The sequence below is a fragment of the Camelus dromedarius genome, chromosome 9, assembly GCF_036321535.1.
Source record: "Camelus dromedarius isolate mCamDro1 chromosome 9, mCamDro1.pat, whole genome shotgun sequence".
Classification (NCBI taxonomy): Eukaryota; Metazoa; Chordata; class Mammalia; order Artiodactyla; family Camelidae; genus Camelus; species Camelus dromedarius.
The window spans coordinates 31377979-31389980 of record NC_087444.1 but is presented as its reverse complement, the minus strand read 5'-3'; the positions used below and the strand labels follow the sequence as shown (position 1 = coordinate 31389980).

Here is a 12002-nt window from a genome sequence, read left to right as displayed (position 1 = left end):
ATGAACTTGACATTTCTTGAGTGCTTGTTCAATGACAGAGGCAGAATTTGAATCTGCCTAACTCCAGCCTCTGCTTTTGCAGCCTTTGTGATGGGTCACATTGTAGATGTGACTGGGTTTAAACTCTCTTGCTATTGTAAAACTGATGGGAGGTGCTGGTGTATGTAAAGTGAAGAGTGGAATGGATGATCCTATAGAAATCTCCATCTTCAGGATCTTTTGTTCCTCCGATTTCAGCAAACTCTTAATAAGAATGGAACCATGTTGATAGGTTGGTGTGTAACGGCAGTCCCGTGCATGATTTGGCCTTTAAAAAAAACGTAAAACATTTATATACCTAGATTTTGTAATATAAAATTTGGGAAGCAACAAACCCATTTGCGAACAGATGTGGAAAAATCTATAAAGCAGAATGCGTCTGACTTATGAACACTTTTTTTCTCCCCCCTGGGAGCTAGATTTCAGACTCCTCAAAACCTCAGGTATAGAGAGCAAGTCAGTATATGTTGACTGTAATCTGCATGTCATTTACTTAGAAGAATGTTTGAGAGCAGGCTTGAAACTTATTTTTATTTTCTATGAATCTAGGTTTTCTGTGTCTAACTGTGTCTTCTGTGATAACAGAGCATTAGACTCTGGTAGTTGCTTAACTGAGCCATTAAAAATGGCACCGGTGCTGCTGAGTGTTCTCTGTGCCAGTCAGAATTGTGATCCTATAGGTTGGACAACTAAACATCCCTGTTAAGAATTCAGAAAAACATGTGATCTTGCACCTGAACAGATTTAAAATTAGATTCAACCTGAAAAGTGGCCTAAACATTTTTAAAGAAGAGGAAAAAAATTTTTTAATGTAGAAGTGTATTTAAAATACCTTGAATAAATATGATTTAATTCTCTGCAAATTTCTTTATTTAGAAAGGCCTAAGGCAGAACCCTTCAGATTTTGTACCATTTAAAGTATAGGACATTTACTTAGTCATTTCAGAATAGAAACACATGAATTTTACTCTTGAAAGAACTTGAATCTTTGGAATTAATGGTATATGAGAGTGTTATAGCTCATGGGTGCTGAGCCATGAAAACGGAGCAGAAGATTCTCCCTATACAGTTGGCTCTCTCTGTCCAAAGGTTCCACATCCATGGATTCAACCAATTGTGGATCAAAAATATTTGGGAAAAAGTTCCAGAAAGTTCCAAAACCAAAAATTTGAGTTTGCCGCTTACTGGCAACTATTTACACTATATGAGGTATTATAAGTAATCCAGAGATAATTTAAAGTATGTGGGAGGATCTGCCTAGGTTATATGCAAATACCATGCTTATTTTATACAAGGGACTTGAGCATCTGTGGATTTTGGTATCCACGAGGGTTGGGGGGTGTCCTGGGTGTCTGGAACCAATCTCCTATGGATGCCGAGGGACAACTGTTCCTGTAAGAGGTGTAGATTCCCAGGTCCTTCTTTCCTAGAGTCTATGTAATAGATTTCTGCTGGGGCTTTGGATCTGTATTTTCACTGAGTGTTCCAGGAGCTTCTTAGAAATGCAAATTAATGGGCCCCATCCCAGACCTACTGAGTCCATATCTGGGTTGGGGGTACATCTTGGGTATCTGTGTTTGAACAGGTTTTTCAGGTGAATCTTACATGTGCTAAAGTTGGAGAAGCACTGTTAACAGAGAAATTCATTTCTTAGTTCCCTGCCTGAAAACTCCATTTCTACTATAAAGTGTATCCTCTGAAGTTTTCACTGTATAGGAACCTCCAGTTAGAGCCACTCCAGATAATGTGGGTGATTGGTTGTTGTTTGTTTGTTTTAAGCTGAGCTATAATTTATATACCATATCTGTTATAAGTGTACAACTCAGTGATTTTTAGTAAACTTACAGAGTTGTACAATTGTCCTTAAAATCCAATTTTATAACACTTCCATCCCCCTAGAAGTTACATTTTATCTGTTTGTAGTCAGTTCTTGCTCCCACCCTCAGTCTCACTGATCTGCTGTCCTGGATTTGCATTTTCTGGAAATTTCTTATAAATAAAATCATATAATATACAGTCTTTTGCATTTGGCTTCCTTCTTTTAGGTTCATCCATGTTGAGCATGTTATTTCTTATTATTGTGAAATAGTATTCCATTGTATGAATTTACCATACTTTGTCTGTCCATTCACCAGGTGGTAGGCAGTTGGATTGTTTTTAGTTTAAGGCTGTTAGGAATGATGCTGCTTTGAACATTCATGTACAAGCTTTTGTGTGGACATGTGTTTCCATATAGTAGGTCTATGTTTAACCTTTTAAGAAAATGACAAACTTTTCCAAAGTGGCTGTATACTTCAGCAATGGATGGAGGTTACAATTTTGTCCCATCCTCCCATCACCTGGTATTGTCAGTCTAATGAATTTATAGCTATTTTAGTAGCTGGGTAGTGGTATCTTCTTGTGGTTTTAATTTGCATTTCCCTAATGACTAGTGATGTTGAACCTCTTCTCATGTGTTTAATAGCAATTCATATATCTTCTTTGGTAAAATGACTGCTCAGATCTTTTTGCCCATTTGTTTTTTATTGGGTTGGTTGTTGTCTTACTGAATTGTAAAAGCTCCTTCCATATTGCAGATACAGGTCTTTATCAGATTATGATTTGTGAATATTTGCTCTCAATATGTGGCTTGTCTTCATTTTTTTATATGGTGTCTTTTGGCGGGGGGTGTAATTAGGTTTATAATATTTATTTATTTAAATGGAAATATTGGGGCTTGAACCCAGGGCCTTGTGCATGCTAAGCACACAGTCTACCACTGAGCTATGTCCTCTTCCCTCCAATATGTGGTATCTTTTAAAAAGAAAATATTTTAAGTTTTAATTGAGTCCAGTTTATCAGTGTTTTTCTTTTGTTGATCATGCTTTTGGTATCATATGTAAAAAGTCTAGTCCCAGGCCACAGAGATTTTCTCCTGTGTTTTCATCTAGAAGTTCTATAGTTTTAGCTGTTACATATGTTTATGTTCCATTTTGAGTTAATTTTTGGATATGCTGTGAGGTAAGAGTCTAAGTTCCTTTTTAAAAAAATGTATGTTCAGTTGTCTTAGCACCAATTATTGAAAAGAACATTTTTTTTCCCCACCGAATTCCCTTGGCAAAATCAACTGGCCATAAATGTAAAGGACTTTTTCTGAATTCACTTTTGTTCCACTGATTGATGTGCCTATCACTGTCTTGGTTACTTACAGCTGTTTAGTTAAGTTTTTAAATCTGGTAGCCTATGCTCTTCAAATTTATTCTCCTTTTTCAAAACTGTTTTGGCTATACTAGGTCCTTATATTTCCACCTGAATTTTTAGGATCAGCTTGTTGATTTCTACAGAATGGTTATCTGTTTTTGAATCCTGATATTTCTCATTCAGGAATCTTTGTGATTTCTGAGGGAGGACCTGTAACTGACTCACTGCTCTTTGAGAAGTTGTAATAAACGGTTCCTGAGAGACACTTGATGTACTGGCCTCTGTCCAGGGTAGGCATATAGCAGGTTGAACAGCTAAGGAGGACACAGGCCAAGGCAGCTCCAGAGCAGTGATGACTGGGGTGTTTCCCTTCATCTGGACGTCTCACCAGTAGTTGGTGGTGCTCCCAACTACTTAATAGGAGTAACAGAGCGTCTGTAGTAAAGAATGAGTTGAAGATGGTGGTTTTACCTTCTCTTTTCCTTTTGAGCCTCCCTAACTCTGAAGCCACCTTTGTAGCCGTGAGTTGCAGAGCAGCCTGGCCAAGTCTGGTTCCCTCTTCATTGAGTTACTGGCAGCTTCACGGTTGTTGACTTTTATCAGATTTTTTTTCACTCGTTCTTGCCTAAGCCTGTAACACATAATCACTTAAAGTAGGCATGCTTTTATCTTTTCAGAAGCTTGCCAGAGGAAACTCTGGTACTTCCCTTCCTCAGTTTTACTTAGAGGAAGTAAGTTTCTTTTACTTTTTTATCTCTTTCTTGCAAGCGCTGGCTGTCCATCTTTTAATGTTTTAAATGTGTATTTCTTTTGAACAGGCTGCCTTCCAGACCATAGTTCTTAACTTCCTTCTCTTTCACTAGGCTTGTCTGGGCTGGATTTACTTAAACCTGACTAATATTTATTGAGCATTTGACTGTATGCAGGGTATTGGGCCCTAATAGATGTGCAGAAATGGATAAAATATAGTTCTTGCCCTCATGGAGCTTATGGTCTGGTTAAAGAGACAGTGTATATTATAAGTGCACAAGAAGCTATAGAAAGCAGCATATCAGAGACTCAAGGGACCTCAGGATTGAGTGGAGTACCGGTTTTCCAGAGAGTCTGCCTTGAATCAGGAGCTACCTTTGCTTCATATTTTAATTTAAAACCCAGATCCCCACTTTGAGGATTTAATCCATGGAAATCTCTTGCAGTGGTTAAGCTATCAGCCTTGCTGGGTAAAGGACAGATAGAGTGCTTGGCTTTCAGGCCCCCTTGTCCCATTGATTCACTGCTGCCATTTTACAAGGGTCTAGGATATATTTTTAATTAAATTATCTGATGGGCATTCTGTTTTCCCTTGGATCAGAAGGCTGTATATATAACAAATGAACCAAGAGCGATATACTTGTAAATGCAGTAACATAATATTTTAAGCACCTCATCTGTTATTTAATAGATTATTCTCCAAGGGAAGCTTAACATGGTTCTCTGTCACCCATGGGCCTCTTGAAAGTGGGATTTTTCTTCTCCAACATTGCTTAATACTTCCTGAAGGAGGAGGTGGTAGAGGACTTGAAATAGTGATTCTGTGAGATGCCTTTCCTGTCCCTTTCTGTGTTGTGGGAAACCTCTGTCTTTACGGAATCTCCTGGCGGCTGTCCTGTTTGGATCAGTGGACGGTGCTTGTGTGGTGGCCTCATAGGGACATGTTCTTTTGATTGCTTGATGTGAGAGTTTTGTTTGTTTGTTTGTTTGTTTTCAGTCTAACCCACACCCATGCAAAATAAGTTCCCCAGGCCAGGACCGGAATAACCCTGGCCAGGGCTCAAGAAAAACCTGGTAACTGACCTAAAATTAAATGCATGAACTCTCGCTGCCCTTTGCATCACAGTTTTTTGTTGGGTATTCCTGACTGTTTTTTACCCTTAGGAAAAGGCTGGGAAATGGAGGCTTGAGTCACCATCCTAGGCATAGAGAGGGAAGGGGTGACTGGGGACAGTTACTGCTAATAGCGTACGGATTTTACTGGATCTAAAATTTATTTTTTAACCTGGCAAGGAAGATTCCATGACATTATCAATCACCAGTTTTATCCGAGGGATCCCTATTATGGTACTCACTTGACTTTGAACATGAACCATATTGCATCTGGTGCCCGTAATTCTGCGTTACTCTTTTGACTCGGCTGAATTTTCTCTTTAATGAGCTCACTGAGTACTCCCAGGTGGAGAGAGTGATATATTTATCCCTGACACCTTTTGGAGACTAGGGGATCACACAAGCTATGAAAAAGGGGCACTACCTAAAGCTGAGTTTTCTCCTGGCTTAAAAATAAGCATCTTAGAAATTAAATTGCTTCCTTGTGCTGGTTTTACCTTCCTTCTAGGGTGGTAGGAGCGTGGAAGTGAGCTTACGGTCCCCTGAAAAGGCTTGTGTGTACAGATAGGAGAGAACAGTCTTGTGGGACTTTTTGAAATGTCATGAGCCCCTTAGAATTTAATGTTTGCATTTATCTGGACCTCAAAAAATTTTTTTAATTTTTATCCAAAAAATGAAGCCTTTCATATATAGAGAACATTACAGAGAATAATATGGCAGACATCAGTGTGCCTATCAGCAAGATGAAATGCTTATATTTTTTCTTATCCTTCCTGTGGATTTATCTGTGCTTGTATTTATATGGGTCCCCATGATTTTGTGTGTGTATTAAAAATGAATAGATATAATGTACCTGTCTCTTTGAAACTTGCTTTTTTTGGTTTTTAATTCAGAGTTATGTTTTTGAGATATATTTGTGCGGATCCAGCCCACTTATTTTAACTGCTTTGTAGTGTTCCCTTGATATGTGGATAAATAGATCTCAGCGTATCATCTAGCTGCACAGTGAGGGACAGTTAATTAACATACCTGTTTGTTTTCTAATTGTTGTTGGTATATTGGTAGGACTGCTGTTGACTTTCTTGTGTTAGATCTCATGTCTAAAAATTTTACAGAATTTATGTTAGTTCTAGCAGTTTGTAGATTCTCCTGCCTTTCCTAGTGCAGATTATCATATCACACTTGTGTTCCTTTCTAGTCCTTATATCTCTCATCTCTTTTTCTTATTGTGTTAGTTTGCTTGGGCCACCATAACAAGTATCACAAACTGGGTGGCTTAAACAACAGAAATTTATTTTCTCACAGTTCTAGAGGCTGGAAGTTCACGATCGAGATGTCGGCAGTGTTGATTTCTTCTGAACTTCCCTCCTTGGCTTATAGATGGCTGTCTTCCCCCTGTGTCTTTTACATGGTCCTCATCTCCACTTCTAATAAGGATATTAGTCACATTGGATTAGGGCCCATCCTAATGATCTAATTTAACCTTAATTACCTCTTTAACAGCCCTATCTCCAAATACAGTCACATTCTGAGTTATTGGGGGGTTAAGACTTCAACATAGGAATTTGAGGAGTGGGGACACAGTTCAGCCTGTAACACTACGCTGGCTCAACCATCTCATGCACCACTGAATTAAAGCAGTGATGGTGGGCATCCTTGATTTGTTCCTGACCATAGAGGGATTTTTAAAGAGAACGTTCTTAAAGTTTCACCACTGACAGTGATTGTTGTTCTGGCTTTGTAGATACCTCTCACTGGTTTAGAGAAGTTCCCTTCTGAACCTTGTTTGCACTCTGTAATGGATGTTGGAGACTTTCAACCCCATGAGGGCATGAATTCATAAATTAGAGCTCAGGAAACCTAAATACCTGGCCTTCCTCACAGCAGGGTCCAGAGGGATGACCTGGGCCCAGTCCAGAGGCTAATTTGGAAAGGGCAACTTGAGGTGGTGGAGGCAGCATGTCGACAGGGTCAAATTATCGCATGTAAATGGTATCTGGGGCGTGGAGTGATGGTGGCGTTTTTCTCAAATATCTCCGAGGTAGAAAGCTCCTCATCAGTCTAGTTTTGTGGTGTGGTGTTTGGTCTTGTCCTTAGAAGCTTAGCTTGCAGTCCATGGTACTCTTCCACCATCCTTTTAATTAACCTTATTTTTATTTTCTAGTACATGCATTTTCCACAAGTTTATAGTTCAGATACAATTCACCCATTTAAGTGCACAATTAAGCAGCTTTAGTATATTCAGAGTTGTGCAACCATCAGCACCATCAATTTACCCCACAGAGACACTCCATACCCTATGGACATCTTCTTCCCCCCAAGTCTCCCAGCACTAGGCAGTCTGCTTCCTGTCTGTATAAATTTGCCTGTTATAGTTTATGCATTTTAAATTTCTTTTAGGTTCTGCTTTGCTGTCCCACAAGCTCTTTTTAATCCATAGAGGAATTATTTTTTTATCCCCTTGTATTGTTTCTGTCTAAAAATCACTTTGATATTAACATAAGAAGCCTTATGCTAATTTAGTATTCAGGATTCATTACTATAGAATATCTAGTGGAAATATTATTCTTAGATCTTTTGGTGAAGTTGGCAATTCCATTTCTTTAGATGATCCAATACAAATGCATACTATTATCTGCTCTGTTTTAAGTAGTATGGAAATGAGATCCCCTGAAACAAATGAACTGACTTGCCCTCAGATGATCTCCCGGGGATTTCCTTCTTTCTATAAGTTGCTTGGATTGGAACCATATTAAACCAAATTAAAAATTAAGTGCTTCCAGTTCTTTCTTTCTTTCCACACTTATTACCATATTTCATTGCCTTGACACATATATTGGTTTTTATGTTTATCAATGTGTAAGATATATTTTTTTCATTTCCCCAACTTATTTTGAAAAATTTCAGTACTACAGAAAAGTTAAAGACTAGGACAATGAACACCTATATTCCCCTCACCTAGATTCAGACAATTAACATTTTGTCGTATTTGAACTTTCTCCCTCTTACTCTCTTCTCTTTCATATGTAATTTTTTTCTGAATCATTTGAAAGTTAAGCTATAGACATTATGCTTGTTTACAGAATCTTCAGACTACTGTTTTCCAATTCCTGCCCTTGGCAGATCACTTCCCGTGTGTCTTGTAATTTTTGACTGTGAGGTCATTGTCAGCAGAGGACAGGAGGGGCAGGCCCACAGCTCCAGAGCTCAGGAGAGGCTTTTCTTTTTATTGTGTGTTGCACCAGCAGACCAGCCTCTTCCCTACCCTCACTTTCTCTTTTTCAGTTCTCTCAGTCTCTGGCACTTGGGGATTTCCAGTTCTTTCTTTCATTCTCCAGTAGTGTTAGGTATTTGTAGCAGCCGAGTGTTCTGGTTTTCTACGCTGTCTTATTACCGTAACTGGAAGTTCCCCTGGTTTTCATTTTCAGAATTGAGACTTGGCACTTCAAAGAATGTTTAAAGCTTAGGTTTACTCTTCTGTGAACTTTTAGCAAGTGACTAAAGTTGGTATCTTTCTCACAATTTAACAAGCCCCGGAATCTTAGCTCCCAAATTATTATTAATCCTGGTTATAAAGGTCTTACAAAAAAGTTTTTTTAACTGATGGGGGTTGGAGAAGGGATGGGGTGGTGAAAGCAGTAGGGAGGATGGTGAAGTTGTTAAGTTGTAGAAGCCACGGGTGTCTTGTTTTGCTTATTCTTCCAGTTCTTAAGGGCATCAGCACATCAGCATTTAAATATGTCAGAATGGTTTCCTTTTCAGTCTGATCAAGCTGTAGCAAAGTTATTACATTTTAAAAGATGAAAAGACTCATGGTTCACTCCTCTGCTGAGGTTGTATTTTGAAGGATTTATGACTTTTTAACATTTTCTTTTTTTTAGACAGGGTCTTATTTTCAACAACAGATGGAAGCAGCTGTGTCTGGAGCATGTTCCCTCCTGCGTCTCATGAAATTTACCAGCAAATAATGGCTTAGAAGCTCTTAAAGCTGAGAGACCCATTTGACAAACCTAGGCTTGGGTATGATGGGTGTGAAACACTCATTTTTTTTTTTTTTTAAACTTCTGTATAATTTTCACTTCACAGATTTGCAGCTGCCCCAGTGCAACTTAGAAAGCTTTTTTTTTTCTCCTTTTGGCCCACCTGAGCTACCTCTTTTCCCCCCCAAATAACCTATTTGGATGATCTCAATCCTAGTATGTCATGTAATGCCAAGATTACAATCACAGGGAAGGAAGGAGTGATGTCTTTAAGGCATAAATGGCTCAAACACCAATGAACATTTTTGGTAACTGATTAACTTTCCTTTAGTTTTAGAATTAGAAAATAAAGGTTTTTGTGATTGAGAAACCTCTATAGACTTTGATTTTTCTTCTCTACAGTAAGTAGTTAGACTAAATGAGTAGTTCTTAACCAGGGAAATGTTTTGGAATCATCTAAGGAACTTCTGTTGAATGTTTTACCTTGACATAATCACAGATTCATAGGAAGTTGTAAAAATAATAGCGTGGTCCCATGTACTTTGGATGGTACATCTTTGTAACTGTGATACAGTATCAAAACGAGGACATTGGCATGGGAACCTTTGGGACGATCCACAGACCTTATTGAGATTTCACCAGTTTGACATGCATCCCTTTGTGTGTGTGTGTGTGGTTCATGTGGTTTTATCACGTGTGTAGGTTGGAGTACCCACCACTCCAGTCAAGACATAGGATGTTCCATCACCACCGAGACCCCTAGTGCTTCCTTTCATTGTCACACCCACCCCTCACCCCTGGCAACTACTGATGTGTTCTCCTCTATCATTTTGTCATTTTATTTTATTATTTTTTTTTTTTTTTGGTTAAGTCACATTCCGTTGTATGGATGGACCACAGTTTGTTTAACCCACCTGAGGAACTTTTTTTAAAAAGACTTGTTTGCTGGCACAGCCATACCACCTCCACCACTACCCACTCCAAATAAGTCTTTTTTTTTTTTAATATACTTGTTTTATCATCATATATCTTTTCATCAAACCGCTCTTGTATCCATCTATCAGTCTTAGTTTTCAGTGCATTTCAAAGTAAATGCAAACATCTGGGTATGTTTCTTTAAATATCTCAACATGCATACCATTAACTGGTGTTCAGCATTCACATACAGCTTCTCTTGATGTAAAGTTTGCATACAGTAGGAGGGCATATAGCTCAGTGGTAGAGCGCATGCTTTGCATGTACAAGGTCCTGGGTTCAATCCCCAGTACCTCCACTTAAAAATTTTTTTTCTTTTTGCATACAGTGAAATGCACACATTTGAAGTATTTGTTCACTGAGTTTTGACAAGTGCCTAAACAAATGCAATGCAAACCCCTGTCAAGACAGAAAAATTGCATCATGCTACCAACCTCATCTTGTGGGTCAGCATGCTTACAGTGAGGCCCAAGCATGAGTTGTCTGTAAAGGTCCCTAATATTTTGATAAGGCTGATTCTGATGCATGCCCTTGTAAAGAACCCTTGGTGACTTGACAAGCTGCCTTCAGGTCAGCAAGCTTGTTTAAGGTGGGGCCAGGTCTCACCTGACCTCACGGATTTGAGTGCCCCCCTCACTCCTGCAAGGCCAGCTCCATCTTCAAGCAGACAGGTCTGCCAGAGACAGTAAAATTGAGAGTTGTGCCGTAACCCCCTAGACTCTATAGTCAACATTTTCCTTAATTTGCATTATCACAAACTGTTCATCCCTACAGCCTTCCATCAGCCCACCTTACCGTTTACATATGTTTCATCAAGTGCAGTTTTCATCTCTCCCTGACCACTGTGATTTTACTCCTTTGTGGCACTAGCTTTTAAAATTAAAACAGAGCCAGTGACCCATGTGAAAATGAGAAGCATTTTCGTTGGCTGCCACTGGGGACATGATGCATATGTTCCCTAGGCTAGACATCCTGCGACTTAGCTCCATGAGGCGTCTGCCCTGGAAGTGAAGGAGGAACCTCCTGAGGAAATGGACTCTTCCTTAAAGTCCTGCCCCAGGTAGGCCAACTGCCTTCCTGAAGCTCTATTTGTAGATCCCAGAGGAAATCTCGGGGATTTTATCTCACTGCCCACCACACCTTATAAAATTAGTTCAGGTGGGTGGCTGGATCCTTAGTGTTAAACACCAGCTCTCTATGTGTAAGGTGGGAGCAGAGGGTCAGAAAAGAATTATGTTCTCCGATTGGAGGCCTCCAGCTGGAGCAATGAAGAGGCAGCTGTTGAGGGCTATGTGTGAGCACAGGGGTCTTCCTCTCCTAGCATCTGTAGTTCCCATCAGAGGTGCACCTCATCTTGCAGAACACAGCGCACGTGTTAAATGGGCAAATGTGACTCAGAGTTTTCCTCATGCACTCAGATGATATCTGCCGTTTGTGCATTGGGATAACACATCACATTTTCAAGAAATTCTGGACTTCAGAAACGGTCCTTCAGGGGATTCCCAGTTGGTCCTGGGCGCCCCGTTCGACCTCCTCTGTTGTAGCCTCATCCCCTGGCTTGTCCGGCTCATGCTGGCGGCTCACTTTCTTGTGTTACATTCCTTTTGGTGGCCAGTGTCTTCCCAAGCCTGACTCAGAACTTTGCTTTTTGTTGAATTAACTATGTGTCTTTTCCTTTAACTCATAGGTTTGCTTCCGTTTGAAATCATTTCTTCCATCCTTGTTGACAGTTGGCTTTGTACTCCCTCTCCCCACCAACAGGGCCCCTAAGTTCCCTCCGGGTTTGGGATTCCGGTGGAAATGGGAGGGCCCATGTGGAAAATAATCGGCCTGCTGTGTGTTTCAACAGCATAGGGGTTTTAGGTACCCTTTCTGTCTTGCAGAATGTCAAGGGCCTTGTCCACTGTGCTAATCCACAAAGGTAGTTTCTGGTTTGGAGCAGAAAATAAAACCCAGCAGCTATTG

At 39.8% G+C, this 12002-nt stretch overlaps 1 protein-coding gene and 1 non-coding gene across 4 annotated transcripts in view; both read left to right on the top strand.

The window, feature by feature from the left end:
• Positions 1-12002, top strand: part of ZNRF1 (zinc and ring finger 1) — a 90279-nt gene that overhangs the window by 27450 nt on the left and 50827 nt on the right. The window lies entirely within an intron of this gene.
• On the top strand, positions 10261-10335 carry TRNAA-UGC (transfer RNA alanine (anticodon UGC)). The gene has a single exon. It is a non-coding gene; the product is annotated as a tRNA-Ala (tRNA).